This window comes from Mobula hypostoma, chromosome 6 (genome assembly GCF_963921235.1).
Source record: "Mobula hypostoma chromosome 6, sMobHyp1.1, whole genome shotgun sequence".
Lineage (NCBI taxonomy): Eukaryota > Metazoa > Chordata > Chondrichthyes > Myliobatiformes > Myliobatidae > Mobula > Mobula hypostoma.
The window spans coordinates 166,191,404-166,211,219 of record NC_086102.1 but is presented as its reverse complement, the minus strand read 5'-3'; the positions used below and the strand labels follow the sequence as shown (position 1 = coordinate 166,211,219).

General features: G+C 40.0%; 1 protein-coding gene across 7 annotated transcripts in view; it reads left to right on the top strand.

The window, feature by feature from the left end:
- Positions 1 to 19,816, top strand: part of rapgef4a (Rap guanine nucleotide exchange factor 4a) — a 293,410-nt gene that overhangs the window by 93,593 nt on the left and 180,001 nt on the right. The window contains exon 1 of one of the 7 annotated variants that reach the window (XM_063052165.1): positions 14,506 to 14,774. The exons of the other annotated variants lie outside the window; for them this stretch is intronic. The gene's annotated coding sequence lies outside the window, so the exon portion shown is untranslated. Of the gene's footprint in view, positions 1 to 14,505; positions 14,775 to 19,816 lie in introns of those variants that run through there. 7 annotated transcript variants of the gene reach the window in all.

Below are 19,816 nucleotides of genomic sequence, written 5' to 3'. Positions count from 1 at the left end.
TGTTTTATTTGGGTTTTGAGATGGAAAGAAAAGCAGGACAGCATCAATATTTATGCATCCCTTCAAAACTTTCCCTTTCTTCTTGTTAAAACAAATATTTCCTGGGCTGTTTGGGTTACTCTTGATCCAATAACTTATTTTTAGTAAATGTATCTTTCAAACATTTTTTTTGTATGTTGAAGTATAACATTTGAAGTTAAATAACAGGAAATTGGGTGACACAGTAGAGCAAATAATGGACCTGCTGCCTCATAGCTCCAGCAGGCCGGATTCAACCCTGCCCTCTGGTATTGCCTGTTTGGAGTTTTCATGTTCTCCCTGTGATCTTGTGTGTTTTCTCTGGTGGTTCCGGTTTCCTTTGACGGCACAAACATGTGCAGGTTGGTTGTTCAATTGACAACTGTAAATTGTCCCTGGTGTGTAGATGGGTGCTAGAATCTGAAGTAAGACGGTGGGAATGTGGGGAGAATAGAAATGGATTGTTATAATTTGGTGCTTGATTGGTACAGACTGGGATTGCTGAAGGGCTTGTTTCCATGCTCCACAATTCTTTCCTCACTTAACTCCACACACATGGGACAATGTGCTAAGGCAGTACCACATTTTTATAGGCCCAGCAGCAGAGGCCCAGCTGTGATTCTATCCCTGCGTCGCCTGTATGCAGTTGGCAGATCAAGAAGGACACAACTAGTACGGAGGCTGTCTAGTCGCTCCAGTGGTGCAGGTTCAATGCTGACTTTCTGCTGCTGTCTGTGTGAAGTTTACACACCCTCCCTGTGACTGCCTGGATATCCTCCAGTGCTCTGATTTCCTCCTTCATCCCAAATAGGTGAAACTCGGCAGGTTAACTGGCTACTTTTGTGTGTGGGAGTAGAATGAAATGAGGGCAGTGTGAAGGGGTACTTGGTGTCATTGTGAAGGACAGGTATCTGTGCTCTATGGACCTCAGACTTTGAATGTTAGTGTTGTTCAAGGGCTAAATGGTATAAATTCGGCGTCCTTGAAGAAACCTATTTTTTAAAATGGAATCATGGTTGCCATTATGTAAATTAGTTTGCAACAATGCTTAACTATTTTATACTTATAAGGTGATCTCCTTTTAGTTCAGACTTCAGTGGTTACTGTCTCACCCCTCCCATAGGACAAGTTTCCTCCAGTCCTTCATCCCAGGAATCAGTCAAGTGAACATTTTTAAGTTCATCTGCTTCATTGCATCAGGAGACAAACTCAATGTTGTCATAAATTCGTGCCTGATTTGAGCAATTTGCCATTTCAACTCGACTGCATCACCCCATTTTTTTCTGTAGTTGAATGAAAAATACCGCAAATTTGACAATTGTAACGGGTTTCCTTTCCCTCCAGAAGTAGATTCAGTTGATTCTTCGGAAGTTTACCTTCCAATTTTTGTTCCAGATTCACCACCACCTTATTGAATTGTTTTATTTCCCATCCAGTTTAATGTGTGTCCTCTTTTAATAGTAATTGCCAGTTATTGTTCCACCACAAAAGGAGGGCTTTCCCATTTTAATTCGGCTTCTGTTCTCATGTCAGTCCAGGGCCTCCTCCGCTGCCACAATGAAGCCACCCTCGGGCGGGAGGAGCAGCACCTTGTATTCCGTCTGTCTGGCACTCAACCTGAGCAGTATCTGTCCGTAACAGCAGGACCCCGCAGGGAGTGGCACCGTAGTGTGGTTAGCAGGATGCTTTATAGTGCAGGTGACCTGGGTTCAATTCCCACCGCTGCCTTTCCTCCCACAGTCAAAAAACGTACCGATTGGCAAGTTAATCGGACGTTGTAATTAGTCCAATGATTAGGCTAGGACTAAATTGGGGGATTGCTGAGCACCACAGGCTCGGAGGACTGGAAGGACTTATTCTGCACTATATCTCAATAAATAAAGTTAATGGACGTTGCTGAATTCCTGCTCAGCACTTTTGATACTTTACCTGTTGATAGTAGAAAGCAGATGCAAGCTTTATGAATAATGTGTAAGCTAAGGTAATGGCCAGTATTTAAAACAAATCGAAATAATAACTTCAGCCGTAGAAAGTGTCATATTCTGGAATCTCCTTAGCAATGGGGGAAAAATTCATTGTGTTCTCGTTACTGATAAGGTGTCCTCCATTAGCCGTACATTTAAATTAATCTATTGGTACTGTATGCAGGACAAATCCCTTCATTAAAATGTTACTCTTTAAGCACAGGCATTATTAACTGAGAGCTAAGCTTGCAAGGTCATTGAGAATGGAATTGCAATGCACAGTGCACCATCTGGAGCTGTTCTCTTCATGATTCTAAACTGCTTCGTGACCACGTCCGCTACTATAGCTTTCAAAATGTAACCTTTTAGTTAGGGACTGCCCAGTGGGTCAGTGGACGACATTCAATGGGTCATTGAAAATAAAGGTGCAAAGGTGTGTGATGGTTTGTTGGGGGATGTCAGTAAGAGGCGATCATGAGGTGAATGACTGTAAGGGCATGTGTGGATGCTCCAATAATCATTAAATCCATTGTGAATTTGTGCATAATATTTATCTACATATCAAGATAACTTTATCCTAAAGTGACCAGCTTTCAGTTTCAAAGTCAAAGCTGTGATGAAGAGATGTAGACTAATGCTATCACACAGAAACAGGCCCTTTGCCCCAACTTGTCCAATCGGTCTTGTCCATTGACCTACATCCAGACCAAAACCCTCCACGCCCCTCCCATTCATGTATCTAATCAAATTTCTCTTTAAGCATTGAAATCGAACCGCATCCACAACTTCCGCTAACAGTTTGTTCCACACTCTCACCGCCCTCGAAGACTTAGAAGCCAAGTGAAGAAATTATGTTTCCTCATGTTCCCCTTTGACATTTCACCTTTCACCCTTAACTCATGACCTCTAGTTCTAGTCCCACCCAATCTCAGTGGAAAAAGTCTACGAGTAATTACCCTATCTATTCCCTCATAATTTTGTATACCTGAATCAAATCTCTCCACCAACCCCCCCCCCCGACTCATATTAAAGCTTTCCATATGACACATTCAAGGAATTATGGATTTGTATTCCCAGGTACCGCGTTCTACTGCACTGTTCAGTGTCCTACAACTCACCATGTAAGTCCTCCCCTGGTTTGTCCTCCCAAAGTGTAACACCTCACACTTGTCTGCATTAAATTGCATCTACCATTTCACAGCCCATTTCTCCAGCGGGTACAGATCCTGCTGAAAGCTTTGATAGTCTTCCTCGCTGTCTACTCTTTCTCCAATCTTGGTATCATCCACAAATTTGCTGGTTTACTTCATTATCATCCAGATTGTTGATGTGGATGACAAACTATAATGAACCCAGCCCTGATGTCTGCAGCACACAACTAGCCGCAGGCCTCCAGTCAGAGAAGCAACCATGTAAAACCATTCTCTGGCTTCTCCCACAAAGCCATGTCTAATTCAATTTACTACCTCACCTTGAACGCCAAGTGACTGAACCTTCTTGATCAACCTCCCATTCAGACCTTGTCAAAGGACTTGCTAAAGTCCATGTAGACAACATCTGCTGCCCTGCCTTCATTAACTTTCCTGGTAACTTCCTTAATAAACTTTATAAGTTTGGTCAGACACAACTTGCCGTGCACAAAGAACTCAGATTCTTAAATACTATGAAATAAGGAGAGTTAGAAGGCGAGACTATTGTGACCTGCTCTGCCTACTGAACTAATCAGGTTTTACTTTTATATTTCACTGATTTTCCACCAGATGTGCATGTAATCAAGTGAGTCCTTTGAGGAATATAGAGGATGTAGCAGAGAGTTTGGGCGTGGGGAAGAGAGAACAGGGCAAAGTGAGGTCATAAGGTGTCCTCGGTGGGTAGGAGTTGGAAAAATCCCAAGTAATTCTGAGCATCTTGGGGTTAAGTAAGAGTAGGTCCTTTAATAGATGGTATCTCACAGGGTTCTAGATAAGTGCACCTCATCTACATTCATCAAGGAGAGGGACGTAGAGGATGGTGAGTTCGGGGGCGGGGGTTGAATATGTTGATTGTCTGGACCATGTAAGTATTAAAAAAGTGCAGGTGTTTGATGCCTTGGAATGTTAGAGGGTGATGAATTCAGGGATGGATGAGATCTATCAGAATGCAGCGTGGAAACAAGGGAGAGGTTTGGTGGCATTCAGAAGGAAACTTCTGCATCTTTGTTAGCCACAGGTGAAGTACCAGCAGAGTGGAGAGGATGGCTAGGGTTGTTCCTTTCTTTAAGAAAGACAGCAGGTATATGCCAGGTAACTACAGGATGGTAAGCCTCGCATTCATGGAAGGGAAATCATAGGAAAATGTTCAAAAGGTAGGTTGGTCTAGAAGGTTTAGTCACATGAGTGACAGGGCGAATTAGATCATAAATTGGCTTGGTGGTAGAAGGCGGAGAATAGTGGTAGAAGTATGTTTTTCTGATTGGAAGTCTGTGACTAGTGATGCACCACAGGAATCAGTACTCGGACTTTTGCTGATTGTAATACATAGGATGTCAATGTAGGAGGAATGATCAGTAAGTTTGTGGATGACATAAAAATTGGTAGTTTTGTGGACAGCAATGGAAGGTTGTCTACTGCTACAGCAGGGCATTAATCACTTGGAAAGTAGGGTAAATCATGCGTAGATAGAACTTAATACTGACCGAGTGTGAGTTGAAGCATTTTTCATAAGATCATAAGATATAGGAGCAGGAGTAGGCCATTCAGCCCATCGAGTCTGCTCTGCCATTCAATCATGATCTGATCAATTCTTCCAGTTATCCCCACTCCCCTGCCTTCTTCTTATACCCTTTGATGCCCTGGCTAATCAAGAACCTATCTATCTCTGCCTTAAATATGCCCAGTGATTTGGCTTCCACAGCCACTCGTGGCAACAAATTCCACAGATTTGCCACCCTCTGACTAAAATAATTTCTCCACATTTCAATTCTAAAAGGACGTCCTTCAATCCTGAAGCCGTGCCCTCTTGTCCTAGAATCGCCTACTATGGGAAATAACTTTGCCGTATCTAATCCGTTCAGGCTTTTTAACATTCGGAATTTTTCTATGAGATCCCCCCCTCATTCTCTTGAACTCCAGAGAATACAGCCCAAGAGTGCCAGACATTCCTCATATGGTAACCCTTTCATTCCTGGAATCATTCTCGTGAATCCTCTCTGAATCCTCTCCCAGTGTTAGTATATCCTTTCTCAAATAAGGAGCCCAAAACTGTACACAATACTTCAAGTGTGGTCTCACGAGTCCCTTATAGAGCCTCAACATCACATCCCTGCTCTTGTATTCTCTACATCTAGAAATGAATGTCAACATTGCATTCGCCTTCTTCACCATTGACTCAACCTGGAGGTTAATCTTTAGGGTATCCTATACAAGGACTCCCAAGTCCCTTTGCATCTTGAATTCTCTCCCCATCTAAATAATAGTCTGCCCGTTTATTTCTTCTACCAAAGTGCATGACCATACACTTTCCAACATTGTATTTCATTTGCCACTTCTTTGCCCATTCCCCTAAACTATCTAAGTCTTTCTGCAGGCTCTGCTTTTTTGAAGTCAAGTAGGAATAGGACGTGAACATAATGAAGGAACGTTGATGGACAAAGACCAAGGGGTACAAGTCCAGAATTCACTGAAGGTGACATCCGGAGTGGAAACAGTGGCCAAGAAGAAGGCATATGTCAGGGCATAAAATATGAGTGGAGCAATATATTGCTGCTTTACAAAGCAGTGAAAGAAATTAACAGCAGGGTAGGACACTTTATTGGTTGTGGCAATGGAAAATGGAATGGAAGAATCAGAATCAGGTTTACCGCCACTGGCGTGTTGTGAAATTTGTTCTTTTGTGCAGCAGTTCAGTGCGGATATAACAAATTACCACAGGTTACAATAAAATAAATACACTGTTCAAACAGCAATAGTGTTCGTTGACCATTCAGAGATCCATGGAACCAGCTGTTCCTCAAATGTTTGAGAGTGGCTCTTCAGGCTCCTGTACCTCCTCCCTGATGGTAGTATTGGGAAGAGGGCATGTTCCAGATGGGGAGGGTTCTTCATACAATTTGTTTGATTGGTAATCACATCTCCTCTTTGCTGAGGATCAACACTGGCGCACCTCGGGTGTGTGCTTAGCCCACTGCTCTACTCTCTATATACCCATGACATTGTGGCTAGGCATGGCTCAAATGCCATTGGTAAATTTGCTGACGATACAACCATTGTTGATGGAATCTCATATGGAGAAGAGAGGGTGTACACGCATTAGCTAGTTGAGTGGTATCACAGAAACAACCTTGCACCCAACGTCAGTAAGACCAAAGAGCTGATTGTGGACTTCAGAAAGGATAGGACAAGGGATCACGTACCAATCCTCATAGAGGGATCAGAAGTGGAGAGAGTGACCAATTTCAAGTTCCTGGGTGTCAAGATCTCTGAGAATCTAATCTAATCCCAACATACCAATGCAGCTATAAGGAAGGTAAGACAGTGGCTATATTTCATTAGGAGCTTGAGGAGTTTTTTTTGTAAAATATAGAACTTAGTTAATGTTATTCAGGGTTGTGGGTTTGTGCCCCAAGTTTAACTTTAATGTTTGAACTCCTCTCTTTAAACTTTATTTGTGTATCAGTCTTCGTGTGTTGTTTTTCAATGATTCTGTTGTATTTCTTTGTTCTACTGCGAATGCCTGCAAGAAAACAAATCTCAGGGCAGTATATAATGACCTATATGTACTTTGATTAAAAATTTACTTTGATCTTTGAACCACTTACCCTCCAATGAGGTGTATGTTCTCCTGACTTTGTGAGTATTTCCAGCATTTTCTGTTATTATTTTAGATACCCAGTATTTAAGGTTTATTTGATGTTTGGGTACTTGGGGAATTTGGGCAACATCTTACTTGGAACAGGATCAGAAAGCATAGGCAAGACATCACTTCATTGTTGGGCTCAATGAAGATCTCAGTAGCAAAGCAAAGTAACATTTTCAGCCTAATAAGCTTGAATGAGTGAAGAGAAAATTTGCAAGGATGTTGTCAGAACTTGAGGACAGTTATAGGGAAAAGTCAAATAGGTTAGGACTTTATTCACTGGAGTGCAGGAGGATGAGGGGAGATCTTATTGAAGCCCCCTGATTTCCTTGGCTGGGTACGTCCAGGGAAGACAACCCCTGGCCTCGCCAAACTCATGAGTGTGAAGCACCCTCCCACCCTAAACCCCTGTTTGTGTGGATGCTGTGTGATTTGCTACCCTGTTACAAATTAGTGCCATGAAATTCCAGACCGTACACCACATATGATTAAAAGGTTATATTTATGAATCTTAATTTGACTGAAGGGTTAGTAAAGAAAAGAACTGAAAATAGAAAAGGGTCCATTTTAGCGAAACAGTCAAATGTCCACAAGTAGGAGCTCAAAGTTTCTGCATAGTCACGAATCCTCAATCGATCTTGCCCCTAGCTTCATCGAATCACAGTTCCACTCCGGTCGGATCCTACGACCTCTTCTCTCTTGTGTCTTCCCTCTTTGTTTCGTCTCGAACAAAAGCCCCAAGCTCAACCCCTTAGTGTCCCTCACCAGAGAAACCTCCCCTTAATTTGATCATCCTAATTGGATAGCACACAATTCTCCTACTTCTTATCTTCAACAATAACCCAAACAAGCTGAAAACAGAACAGACTGCTCTTACAGAACTGCTAAATGAAATACATTCAGGATAACAATAAAAATATGAACCAACCAGGGCATTACATTGTAACGGTATGCAAAATAGGATAAGGTGAATGCATGCAATCTCGCAAGTTGGGTGAGACCAGAACTAAATGTCATCGGTTTAGGGTGAAAGGTGAAATATTTAAGGGGAATCTTCTTCACTCATGGGTGGTGCAAGTGTGGAACCAGCTGCCAGCAGAGTGGTAGATGCAGGGGCATTTGTACATTTAAGAGAAGTTTGGAATGGTACATGGATGAGAGGGGTATGGAGGGCTATGGTCTGGCTGAAGATAGACAGGACAAGGTAGAAGACCAGGCTGGCACTGACTAGATGGGCTGAAGGGCTGTTTTGTGCGATGTAGTGCTGTGTGACTTTATGACTCTAAGTGGAGAAAAAAAATCTAACCATAAATAATAATTATAGTGTTATGTGAGAAATGACATTCAGAGATTCTCCCTTAGTATTTTGTGTCAGAAGATTTCCAGATTTTAATATCTCAGAGTTTGACCTCCCACCAGGAATCTTTAAATTGAATAAACAGGTTGGAGGCCTTGTGAATGTCAGCCTTCAATGGCATTCTTTTAAAATTTGTGAACACGTATCAACATTCAACATGCTTTATAAATTATTTAAATATCTTAATTCCTGTTCAGTATATTATGAATTTTGCCTCAGCAGAGCAGTGAACAATAATTTTCATTTGTAGGCACTTGGCCATATCTAGAGCCATCATTCTGTAATTGTGTGCATGGTTGTTAATTTGCATTGGAATGATGAACTGGATCAGTGAAGTGGTTCTTCTCATGAATGTAAATGTCATTTTCCCCTGTTTTCCTCCATCTTTATCCTCTAGTACAGGCATATTAATTTAAGGGGTCACAGATTTTAAACCTCATTGGGAAAAACCTGCGAGGGCAACACAGCGGATAGTTATTTCACTGAGTCGTTAGGATCTGAACTTCTGGAATTACAAAATAATAAAAGTTGATTCTATAAGTAACTGCACACGAGAAGGTGGAATTTAAAAAGTTGTAGGGAAGAAATTATTGTGATTTTTTTTGGCTTAACTGTTTTTCAACAAGGCAGCATTTAGATTATGGGCTGAATGGCCTCCTCCTGTGATAGTCCCAACATTCCCATCAATTCCATTCAGAGTTTGGCACTCATGTACACACTAGGGGCAACTTACAGCAGCCAGTTATCCTACCAGCCTGCACATCTTTGGAAAACTGGAGCACTCAGGACGGTGGGAACCATGTGGTGATATCTGCAGACTTCAAAGTTAATAGCAGTGCTTTTCTGAGTCATTTGCTAAGAATTTGATGGTGGCTTTCATGATTTTTAGTTGCTGTGCCACTGTGTACCGAACAGAATGGGGATTAGATGTAAATTATGCTTCTGTTGTCTGTCCTATTTTTAAAATTACAGATTACTACCAACTTGTATACAGAGTGACTGCAAGGCAGTTCCCCAATAACCATATCTAAAATAATGAACGTGACTTGTATTTCTTCTAAACTAAACCAAAACGATTTGAGTATACATTCAAGGTGACAAACCATCAAAGTATACTCTGGGGGAGCTTAAATCTTGATGTTGAAATATTGCCAAGTAACTAGGGTTGAGTTCATTTTCTCTAATAATAAAATTTATGAGTTTTCCAAAAGTATAGGAAGAAAAGAAAGAGAAAAATATAAAAGCAACACTTTAGAAGCGCGGATGAGCATCAGGTTTTAGGGGTTGTGAGTGTTTGTAGAGAGTCTCTGCCAGGCCTTCAATGCATACGATACCATATCAAGGATTGACAACACAGTTAATGACACCTTTACAAGGATGCTACTATGACTGAAGGGTTTGTGTTATGAGGAAAAACTGCATTGGCCAGGACTGTTTTCCCTGAAGTGGAATAAACTGAGGGGTGAATTTAGAAGCTGACAAAATCATGAGCAGAATAGATAGGGTAGACTGTCATAGTGTTTTCACAAGGATAGAGGAGCATAAAACGAGAGGTTTGCGGAGAGATTTTGTCTTGTTTCTCTCTCTCCATTAGCATAGCCTGAACTGCTGGGCATATCCTATGGTCCTGCTGTTAACAAAATGGAAGACACAGAGAGCATATCTGCCGCAGAGCGATGCATTTGGTCTTGCCTACCAGAGATCTTCTCTTTGGTCCACACATTCCCTCTCCACCCTCTCTGCTACTGAAACCAACTTGCTTTCTCTCATTCCCAATTCTGACAAGGTATTTCAGACTTTTTGCCGTAAATTTGTTTCTCTTTCCACAGATGCTGCTGACCTTTTTAAAAATGTGTGTCTCCTTGTCTTTCAGCATTCCTTATCCTATTGTAAATTTATACTGTGGTGACTACACTTTGGCTGTTCGCATTTCTCTTTTGTAGCATTTCAGTGGATCAGTGCAGCATAATACCCAATTCCTGAGGAAGCTGGCTTGTATATTTGTTCTAATTCACAAATTATTTTAGTTCTTTACAGCACAGATACAGGAAATGTTCACAATACAATAAAGGGAATATCTAGTCTAGGCTGTGTCCTCAAAATATGTTTGAATGAGTCATTAGACTTGCAATAACATTATGGTATAGTACCTGAATTCCAATTCAGCTGAACATTAATGGTGCCATTTTTCTGCATAATTAATACTTCACAAACGCTCAAGGTTTTTGTTAATGTACCACTAGTTCATATGGACACTTGAGCTGACCTTGCTGGTCTTAGATGTTCCAAATACCACGTTACTCTGAGATGTGTATTATTATCTGGATAAATTAAGTGAATCAGCTTTAGCTTTGAGCTGCATGAAACACAGCTCCATGTTAATCTGCACAAATCCACCTGATAATTATATACACTGGATTCTGGTTAATTTGGCCATCGATTAATAGAGCAGCCGCTAATTTGGGACAACCATTAAAGAACAAAAACTAAAGAATAAAATAACTGGGATTCCTTTAGTTTATTTGGGACTCTATGCCGCCTAATTGGGGCAGTGGACTGTTGCTGAACAGTTTCTAACTAGTGTCACATGAACTTATGTGGCCTTTAGACAATACACTGTGCTTTGAGCAAATGGTTTTCAAATAGCACTGGATACATGTGTTTGTGTTCAAAAAGCAGCGATTTTTGTCAGTGAGAGTTCGTGAGAAATAGCAGTAAGACAATTCGGAGATGTTTTGCTCACTGCAGTTTCAAGCATTCAGGCTTTTAGATTCCAGAAACGGCTGGGAGTGAAAATGAAATAATTTCACATTTCAACAAACAAGATAAAATCTACAGATGCTGGAAATCCGAGGAACACACACAAAATGCTGGAGGAACTCAGCAGGCCAGGCAGCATGTATGGAAAAGAGTACGGTCAACATTTCGGACTGAGACCCGTCAGCAGGACCCGAAACGTTGACTGTACTTATTTCCATAGATGCCTGGCTGCTGAGTTCCTCCAGCATTTTTTGTTTTGCTCATGCTTCAAAACTGGGAGCTACAAAGAATATAAAGGTATCAATAATCTTGTATGTTACAATAATGATGAAAATTTGGAGGATACAATTGTTGAAAATTGTATGAAGGCAGTCAATTATCTGCACTAGATTTTGTTCATTGACAGTCAATCAAAAGGACACGGTAGGAAATTCCTCTGTCGATAATTTAGGAACCTGTTGCACAGTTTTGTAGTACTGCTGTAGCATTGATTCTATTTTTTTCTGTATTTCATTTATATACATAATTTTTTACTCAATTAAACCAGTAGTTTGTCTTATACCTTTTTAACTATTTCCATGAAACTTTGGCTAATTGGGGCAGCTGCTTAATCGGGCCAAAATGTACCAGTCCTGATGTGTCCAAATTAACTGAAATCCTCTATATTATGAAAACCATTTCTTGAAAGGTAATAAGTTGTTGTTTCATCTTGATGTAATCAATGTTATATTTGACATACTTGTCACTGATGTAATGTACTTTAGTTTTATGTTAAACACGAAAAAGTCTTCAGAGGAACACACACAAAATGCTGGAGGAACTCAGCAGGTCAGGCAATGAATAAATAGTCTATGTTTTGGGCAGAGACCCTTCTTCAGGACTGAAATGGAAGGGGAGGGTGGAAAGAAGGTTAGTTCAAAGGTGATTGATGAAGCCGGGTGGGTTGGAAAGATAAAGGACTGGAGAAGAAGTAATTTAATGGGAGAGGAGAGTGGACCATGGGAGAAAGGGAAGGAGGAGGGGATCCAGGTGAAGGTGATGAGTAAATGAAAAGAGGTAAGAAGCCAAAGTCTGGCTGGCCACAGGAACATTCTGCTTTTGGTGGGTGGAGTGGAGGTGCTCAATGAAGCAGTCCCCCAATTTACGATGGCTTTAACCAATGTAGAGAAAGCTACATCAGGAGCACTGGACGCAATAGACAACCCCAGCAGATTCACAGGTGAAGTGTTGCCTCACCTGGAAAGACTGTTTGGGGCACTGAATAAAGGTGAGGGGGGAGGAAGTAAATGGGCAGGTGTAGCTTTAGTATTTTTTTGCTTTTTTTTTGTAACATTTTGCTTTCCTTATATAAAAATAAGTTTTTAAATGAATGCATCTGGTTTTTGTGTGCAGTGTTAAGACGAATAAAACTTCACTGAAAATTGAGGACTTCGTGAGAGTTGCTTGGCTTGTAATTTTTCTCTCCATGTCCTGCGTATACACGAAAGCCAAAATCTCAGAAATAACATCCAGTGATGTGCATCTTCTGCCAAGAACACACTTATAATCTTCAGTGCTACACTCACAACGCGCTGGAGGAATTCAGCGGTCGGGCAGCATCCGTGGAAAAGATCGGTCAACATTTCGGGCCGGAACCCTTCGTCAGGACTGTAGAGGGAAGGGGCAGAGGCCCTATAAAGAAGGTGGGGGGATGGGAAGGAGAAGGCTGGTAGGTTCCAGGTGAAAAACCAGTAAGGGGAAAGATAAAGGGGTGGGGAAGGGGAAGCCGGGAGGTGATAGGCAGGAAAGGTGAAGAAGGAATAGGGGAAAACACAATGGGTAGTAGAAGGAGGCGGAACCAAGAGGGAGGTGGTAGGCAGCTGGGGGAGGGGGGCAGAGTGACATAGGGATAGGGGAAGGGAGGGGGAGGGAATTACCGGAAGTTGGAGAATTCTATGTTCATACCTAGGGGCTGGAGACTACCTAGCCGGTATATGAGGTTTTGCTCCTCCAACCTGAGTTTAGCCTCATCATGGCAGTAGAGGAGGCCATGTAGATCATGGCAGTAGAGGAGGCCATGTAAATCTTCAGCGCTACATGTGTGGATTGTCAACCTTGACTTGGGTCAGGCTCCTCTTAATTAGATACTTACCAACCTCTGCTTTTGGGTAAGTGCTTTCTTCCCTCTGCTCAAGATTGTGACCGTCACCAAACCTACTACGGTATTCTGATTCCTCATGCAGGTATACACCACGATCAGACAACTCCTTTTCTCAAGATTCCCAGTCCCATCTTTCTAGCCTCTAGTTAACCTTGACACTCTAGACCAGGGTTTCCAGCCTGGAGTCCACAAATCCTTCAGTTAATGGTCAGGGTCCATGGTATAAAATAGGTTGAGAACCCCTGCCCTAGACCATTTCCCACTTCTCGCATCTAGAACCTTTTCCCTGCCATCCCCAACACAGTAGTTTGCTGATTTCTTCTCAAGCCCTGCAATGATGGGCGTGCACAGAGAAGGTATTATGCGAGGTATCAGGTCTTGTTGCTCACAAGAATTTTTCGGTGATGCACCCACAAAAAATATTTTTGTTTTTTTTTAAATTGCAAGCCATCTGTCAGAATCAGAATCAGGTTTAATATCTCCGGCATGTGTTGTGAAATTAGTTAACTTTGTGGCAGCAGTACAATGCAATACATAATAATAGACAAAAACTGTGAATTACAGTAAGTAAATAATTACATTAAGTAGTGCAAAAATAGAGAAAAAAAAAGTAGTGAGGTAGTGTTGATGGATTCAAGGTCCATTCAGAAATCAGATGGCGGAGGGGAAGAAGCTGTCCCAGAATTATTGAGTGTGTGCCTTCACACTTCTGTATCTCCTTCCTGATGGTAGCAATAAGAACAAGGCATGCCCTGGGTGATGGGGGTCCTTAAGGATGGACACTACCTTTTTGAGGTGTTGCTCCTTGAAGATGTCCCAGACTATGGAGGCATTCCCAATGGATGAACAGCATACCAAAATCCGCTGCCTAGGTTAATGCATGGCAACTGGAACTTATTTAAGGTACCAACAGCAGTGCAAGTTTGTGTACGTTCTCTTTGTGGGCTGGGAGTTGAGACAATTTTCAAACCAAAACAAAAATCCTAGAAGAATTTTTTTTGTTTTTAACTCACTTAGATTTAAGAGATGGGTCCAAATAATGCAGTAAAATGAAACTGCATGCTGAGCAATAAGATGAACATGAGTGTTTCAGTACTTTTGATATCACTGTCATTTAGGTTACATCACTAAAAAGCAAAGACTTTTTTTTAAAGTAATTGAATTGTGTGAACTTGTATGCCCGCTCTATTGGATCATTTAGTAAAAGGCATTCATTATATGCACAGCAGGCACTTCTGTTTCCTCAGATTAATGGCATGAATTATAAATGGACCTTTTGTGCCACATCTGTTGGGACATGGCCTCACTTGTATATCACTCTTTCAAAGTATGGTAGAGATGTGAAAAAAATTTGCATTAGAGACATTATTGCATATGCCTGAAATATTCTCCAGTGATTCATTCATTAGATTACAGCAGAAACATGGCATGTTGTCCATGGTGATGATAAAGGTGTGAATAGTTCAGGAGAAAGATGTTTAAGAAAAGTTCACGTACATGCTAATTTACTGCAGATAGCCAGATTAATCAGTGTCGGTTTTATTTAATGTGAAGTGAAGAGCTGATTGTTGATTGCACAACCCCATTTAGACAGCAACCATGTGTCTGCAAAGTCTCAGCGTTCGACAGAGCTGACTATGATTTTAAATTCTACCATAGCCTGGGGATATTTACTGAACTAGGATGATTTTACTCCATCTGCGTAAGACTTTAATTTTCTTTTACTGGTATTCTACTTATTTTTTGTAAAATATAGAACTTAGTTAATGTTATTCAGTGTGCTAATATATAAATATATGAACCTGTCTGATGATGCAAGATTGTGATTTATTTTGTGATTTTAAAAAAAAATTTTGAAATATCTCAGTAGCATTTTTTACAATTGTGTTTTTATTCTGTCTTTAATGAATATTTTGGGCAGAGATATTTGATTTCATAAGATGTTGTTTCAGAACCACAAGTCCTGCAGAATAGCTAACAGGATATTTTAGCAAATATTGTAACTTTGAATTAATATTAAGATTGTATTAAATGAAGCTTTTATACCTTTGCAGATTAATTTACTGATTATTTTGTATTGAGGTTAGCCACATGATATTTTCATTTGCTAATGAAATTGTTTAGTCTCGTGTTATAACAATTCATTAGGATGATTTAATTTGCTTCAGTATTGTTAATCTTAAAAAATCAAATAATGATGCGATTTCTCCATAACCTTATCATCATTGTTCACTGTGTTCCTTGTATCAGAAATGTATACTTGCAGTAATTTTGCATTGACAAAGAGAATGATTGGTTTGGTGTGTTGTATTGATTTTTTTAATGAAATTTTCGTTATTCAGACTTTTTCTTTTAAACTCTGGGCAGGTTTTGGGAGGATAATTTGGAATCAGATTAATTGTCACTGACATCAGTTGCAAAATTTGATGTTTTGTGGCAGCAGTACACTACAGGTATAACAACTTATAGGTTACAATATTAATTTTAAAAAATAGTTAGTACAGAAGGGGAATAGCAAGGTAGTGTTCCTGAGTTCATGGACTGTTCAAATTTCTGATGACAGAGCCGAAGAAGCTGTTCCTAAAACATTAAGTGTGGAACTTTAGGCTCCTGTACCTTCTCTCTGATCGTAATAATACTGAGAAGAAGGCACGTTCCAGACTGCAAGGGTCCTTAATGATGAATGTGAGCTTTTTTTGAGACGTCACCTTTTGAAGATGTCTTCAATGGTGGGGAGGCTTACGCCTGTGATGGAGCTGGCTGAGTCAACTGGGCTGGCTGAGGTTCTCGTGTTGGATGGATTACCTTGTTGCCTGCTCTGTTTGGGCATGCTAATACTGAGAATTGTTGACAACTTTGTTCAGTTTTGATTGATCTGTTCCTAGTTCCTGTTGGGTGCATAATTTTAAAATTGCCCTTCAATGTTTGAAGCAAAGTTTAGCTTTTGAAAAGGAGCACAAAACTGAATTCTACATAAAGTGAGTGTCACAAAGAACAAACTTGCCATGCCTCTGGAACGGAAATCACATATCATGACATTCAGTAGACATAAATGCAACATTTCAAATAAGAGTTTAAAGATTAGATAAACTTAAAGTCTAAGAATATATTTGTAAGTTCTTTTCCGTTACTTTCTAAAATGTAAATTTGGTGCAACTTGGATTTTAATTTTAATTACGGGTATAAATAAAGATCCTCATTGGTTTAGTTGTTAAAGTTCTCAGACAACATGTTGCATGATTTAGACCCTAAAAACATCCAATGGTCAGCATTCAATTTTAATTAAAAAGTGAACTAAGTTTGTGACTATTCTTTAGTTTTATATTATTGTTAGAACGTAAAGTTCTAGAGATTTTCAAATGGAAAGAAAATCAGAGTTAACATTTTAGATCTTTGTGATATCAAACCCAGTTTTGTGGCTGTCTCTAAGCTACCTTCTCGTCCTGGGGCAGTTTAAAAAGTGGACAATAACTATTGTCTTTGCCACTTCTTTTGAATGACTTTTTTTTAAAAAGGTTTGTCAGCAGTAGGATTGGTCCTATAAGACAGTATTGATTCAAGAGGCCTCCCTTTAATTACCACCCAGCATTAAATAGCATTTGTGAAATTGTATGTTTGCCATCTTCCACTGTTTATTGATTTAATTAATGCATTTATTTAGAGATAATGAAAGGTAATGGACACTTCTGGCCCAGCAAACCCATGCCACCCATGTGAGCTACTAACTCCTATGCCTTGGGAATGTGGGAGGAAAACCACAGCTCATGGAGGAAACCCACACGATCACTGGGAGAATGTACAGACTCCTACAGACAGCAGTGGAATTGAGCCTGGGTCACTGATGCTGTTATGCTAACTGCTGTGCTCTGCGCCATCCTGAACGGATGCTTTCCCTTGTGACCTTATATTAGCTGATAAAATAGTAATTAATAATCCCATCAATTAATAGTGTAAAGTAGTTACAACAATGTAAATTTTAACATTTGAGCTGTTGAGGTCTTTTATCTTCTAACTAAGCAACAGTATATTGGTGGGAAATGTGTCCTTTGTCCGAGAAGAGCAAATTTGGAAGAAAATATTGCTAAGTGGGAAAAAATGAGGCCTGCTTTAATCACTATTAATATTTTAGCTGTATTCTGGCCTTTCACAAAAATAAAAGATATAATCATTACATATTTTACCTTTTCGTCTATTTGAAAAAAGTGGCCACTCCATAATAAATCCAACTGTTGCTCTCTAAACTGAACTTTTATGACGTTAATTGTAAACCCAACCCCCTTTAACTTCATAATGCCAGCAACAGGAGAAACCATCCTAACCCAATGTGAATTAACCCATTTTCAGTTGACTGACTAATATTATCTGGAAATGTATTTAAGCTTTTAATATTGAAACTGTGTCCTTCTGGTTTTGGCTGCCTCTTCTAATCAGCACATCTTATTTTCTCCTAGGAGTTCCATGTTGGCTTAAAAATTATGCACTGTGCCTTGTTTTTAAAGTTACTCATTCACAGACAGTGGATACTGCCAACTACGCCACCATTTGCTGTATATTCTTAATTTCTCCCTTGAAGTGAATTGCTCATTAGACTAGTGTTAGTCCTGACGAAGGGTCTCGGCCTGAAACGTCGACTGCGCCTCTTCCTATAGATGCTGCCTGGCCTGCTGCGTTCACCAGCAACTTTGATGTATGTTGCTTGAATTTCCAGCATCTGCAGAATTCCTGTTGTTTGCTCATTAGACTATTTCAGAGACCAGTTACAATTCAACCACATTGGTCCTGGAATCACATATGAAGGAGACTGAGCAAGGATGGTACATTCCATTATCTGATAATATAAATGAACCAAAATAGATATTGTATTCACTGGCCCCCAGGGTCAGGTGCTCCGTATACTTATAGAATCAGAATCAGGTTTAATATCACTGGCATATGTTGTGAAATTTGTTAACTTTGCAGCAGCAGTTCAATGCAATACATAATAACTGGAAAAAAACATGAATTACAGTAATTAAAATTAAATTAGTAGTGCCAAAATGGAAATTAAATGAAGTAGTGAGGTAGTGTTCATTTGTTCAATGTCCATTCAGAAATCGGATGGCATAGTTCCTGAATCATTGAGTGTGTGCCTTCTTTGTAGCTGCATTGATTTTTTTTAGATCCAGGTTAGAGTCTCAGAGATATTGACACCCAGGAACTTGAAATTATTCACTCTTTTCACCTCTGATCCCTTTATAAGGACTGGTGTGTGTTCCCTTGTCTTACCCTTTCTGAACTCCACAATCAGTTCTTTGGTCTTACTGACGTTGAGTAAAGGTTGTTGCCGTGACACCTCTCAGTGGGCTGACATATCTTGTTTCTGTACGCCCTCTCGTCACGATCCGAGGTTCTGCCAACAATGGCTGTGCTGTCAGCAAATTTACAGATGGCATTTGAGCTGCGGCTAGCCACCTAGTCATAGGTGTGGAGAGAATAGAGCAGTGAGCCAAGCACACACCCCTGAGGTGTACCAGGATTAATTGTTAGTGAGGTTGAAGATATTATTTCTGATCCAAACAGATTGTGGTCTTCCGATCAGGAAGCTGAGGATCCAGTTGCAGAGGGGGATACAGAAGGCCAGATTCTGGAGCTTTTCAATTAGAACTGTGGGAATAACTGTGTTAAAAGCTGAGCTGTAGTCCATAAACAGCACCCTGACATGGGTATTTGTATTGTCCGGGTGAGAGAGTTATGTTTTATCTGGACTCTCAAAACCCAATTATGTCTGAGGGCTCTGGATGTTCATAATACAACCTGTGTAGTCTGTTGTTTTAAATCATTCATTAAAATTCTGATTAATTTAATTCATTAAGAATATAGCCCAAATTGACCCAGCACCTCTACTTACATTATTACTTGTTTATTTTCATTAGAATTTTATAAGGCCAGGAAATCCCCCCAATATAAGGAAACAAATGCCAAATTGATTCTGGCTGGTATTCTGCATTGCCATTGCTAAAGTATTATGCAGGCAGTGGAAATGCTTAAATGACTCATAATACTTCACAAAAAATCTTCTGTTAGCAAATGGTCACAAAATATCTTTAGTTCAATGCTAATTGAAATGGGTCTCTCAGACAAACCCAATAATTGTAAGTTGCCCAGATCGGAGAACAACCCAACCCAACCGCCTGAGCTGCACATTGTCCAAATGATTTCAAATAATAAATTAACTGCTTTTTAGACATTTTTGATTTTGAAAATATGGGATAGCCAATGATGTAATTCAATCCTTAAATTCTGGTTTAAGTAATGCAACAAATTATGAAACTATTAATTTATGATTGCTTTATTGTTGCAATTCACTAATACTGTACCTGAATTGATCCAAACATTTTAAGATTCTCAACAAAAATTATTAAGAATAATGTTCAAGTTGCATAGTTTGGAATTAAAAGTGTGTTGCTTCTATTTTGTTTTCTTAGTGAATTGAATTGTCAACCGTTGGCTCTCTTGATTGACCACAGGACAGCTGGCTGTGATTGCTTTCAGCATTTCCCTGGTTTAATATAGCAGGATAGGACGTTAATGAACTGACAAATTGCCTGTGATCTTGCACTCTGATGCTTTGGAGAATGTTTGAATCCTGTTCCTGGGTTGAAGGCGGGTTATTATGTCTAATTTTCTAGAGCCGCTTTAAGTATATAGCTCAAGGAATCTTTCCAGCTAAAGTACCAGACTACTTTAAATTCAAGACTTGGTTTA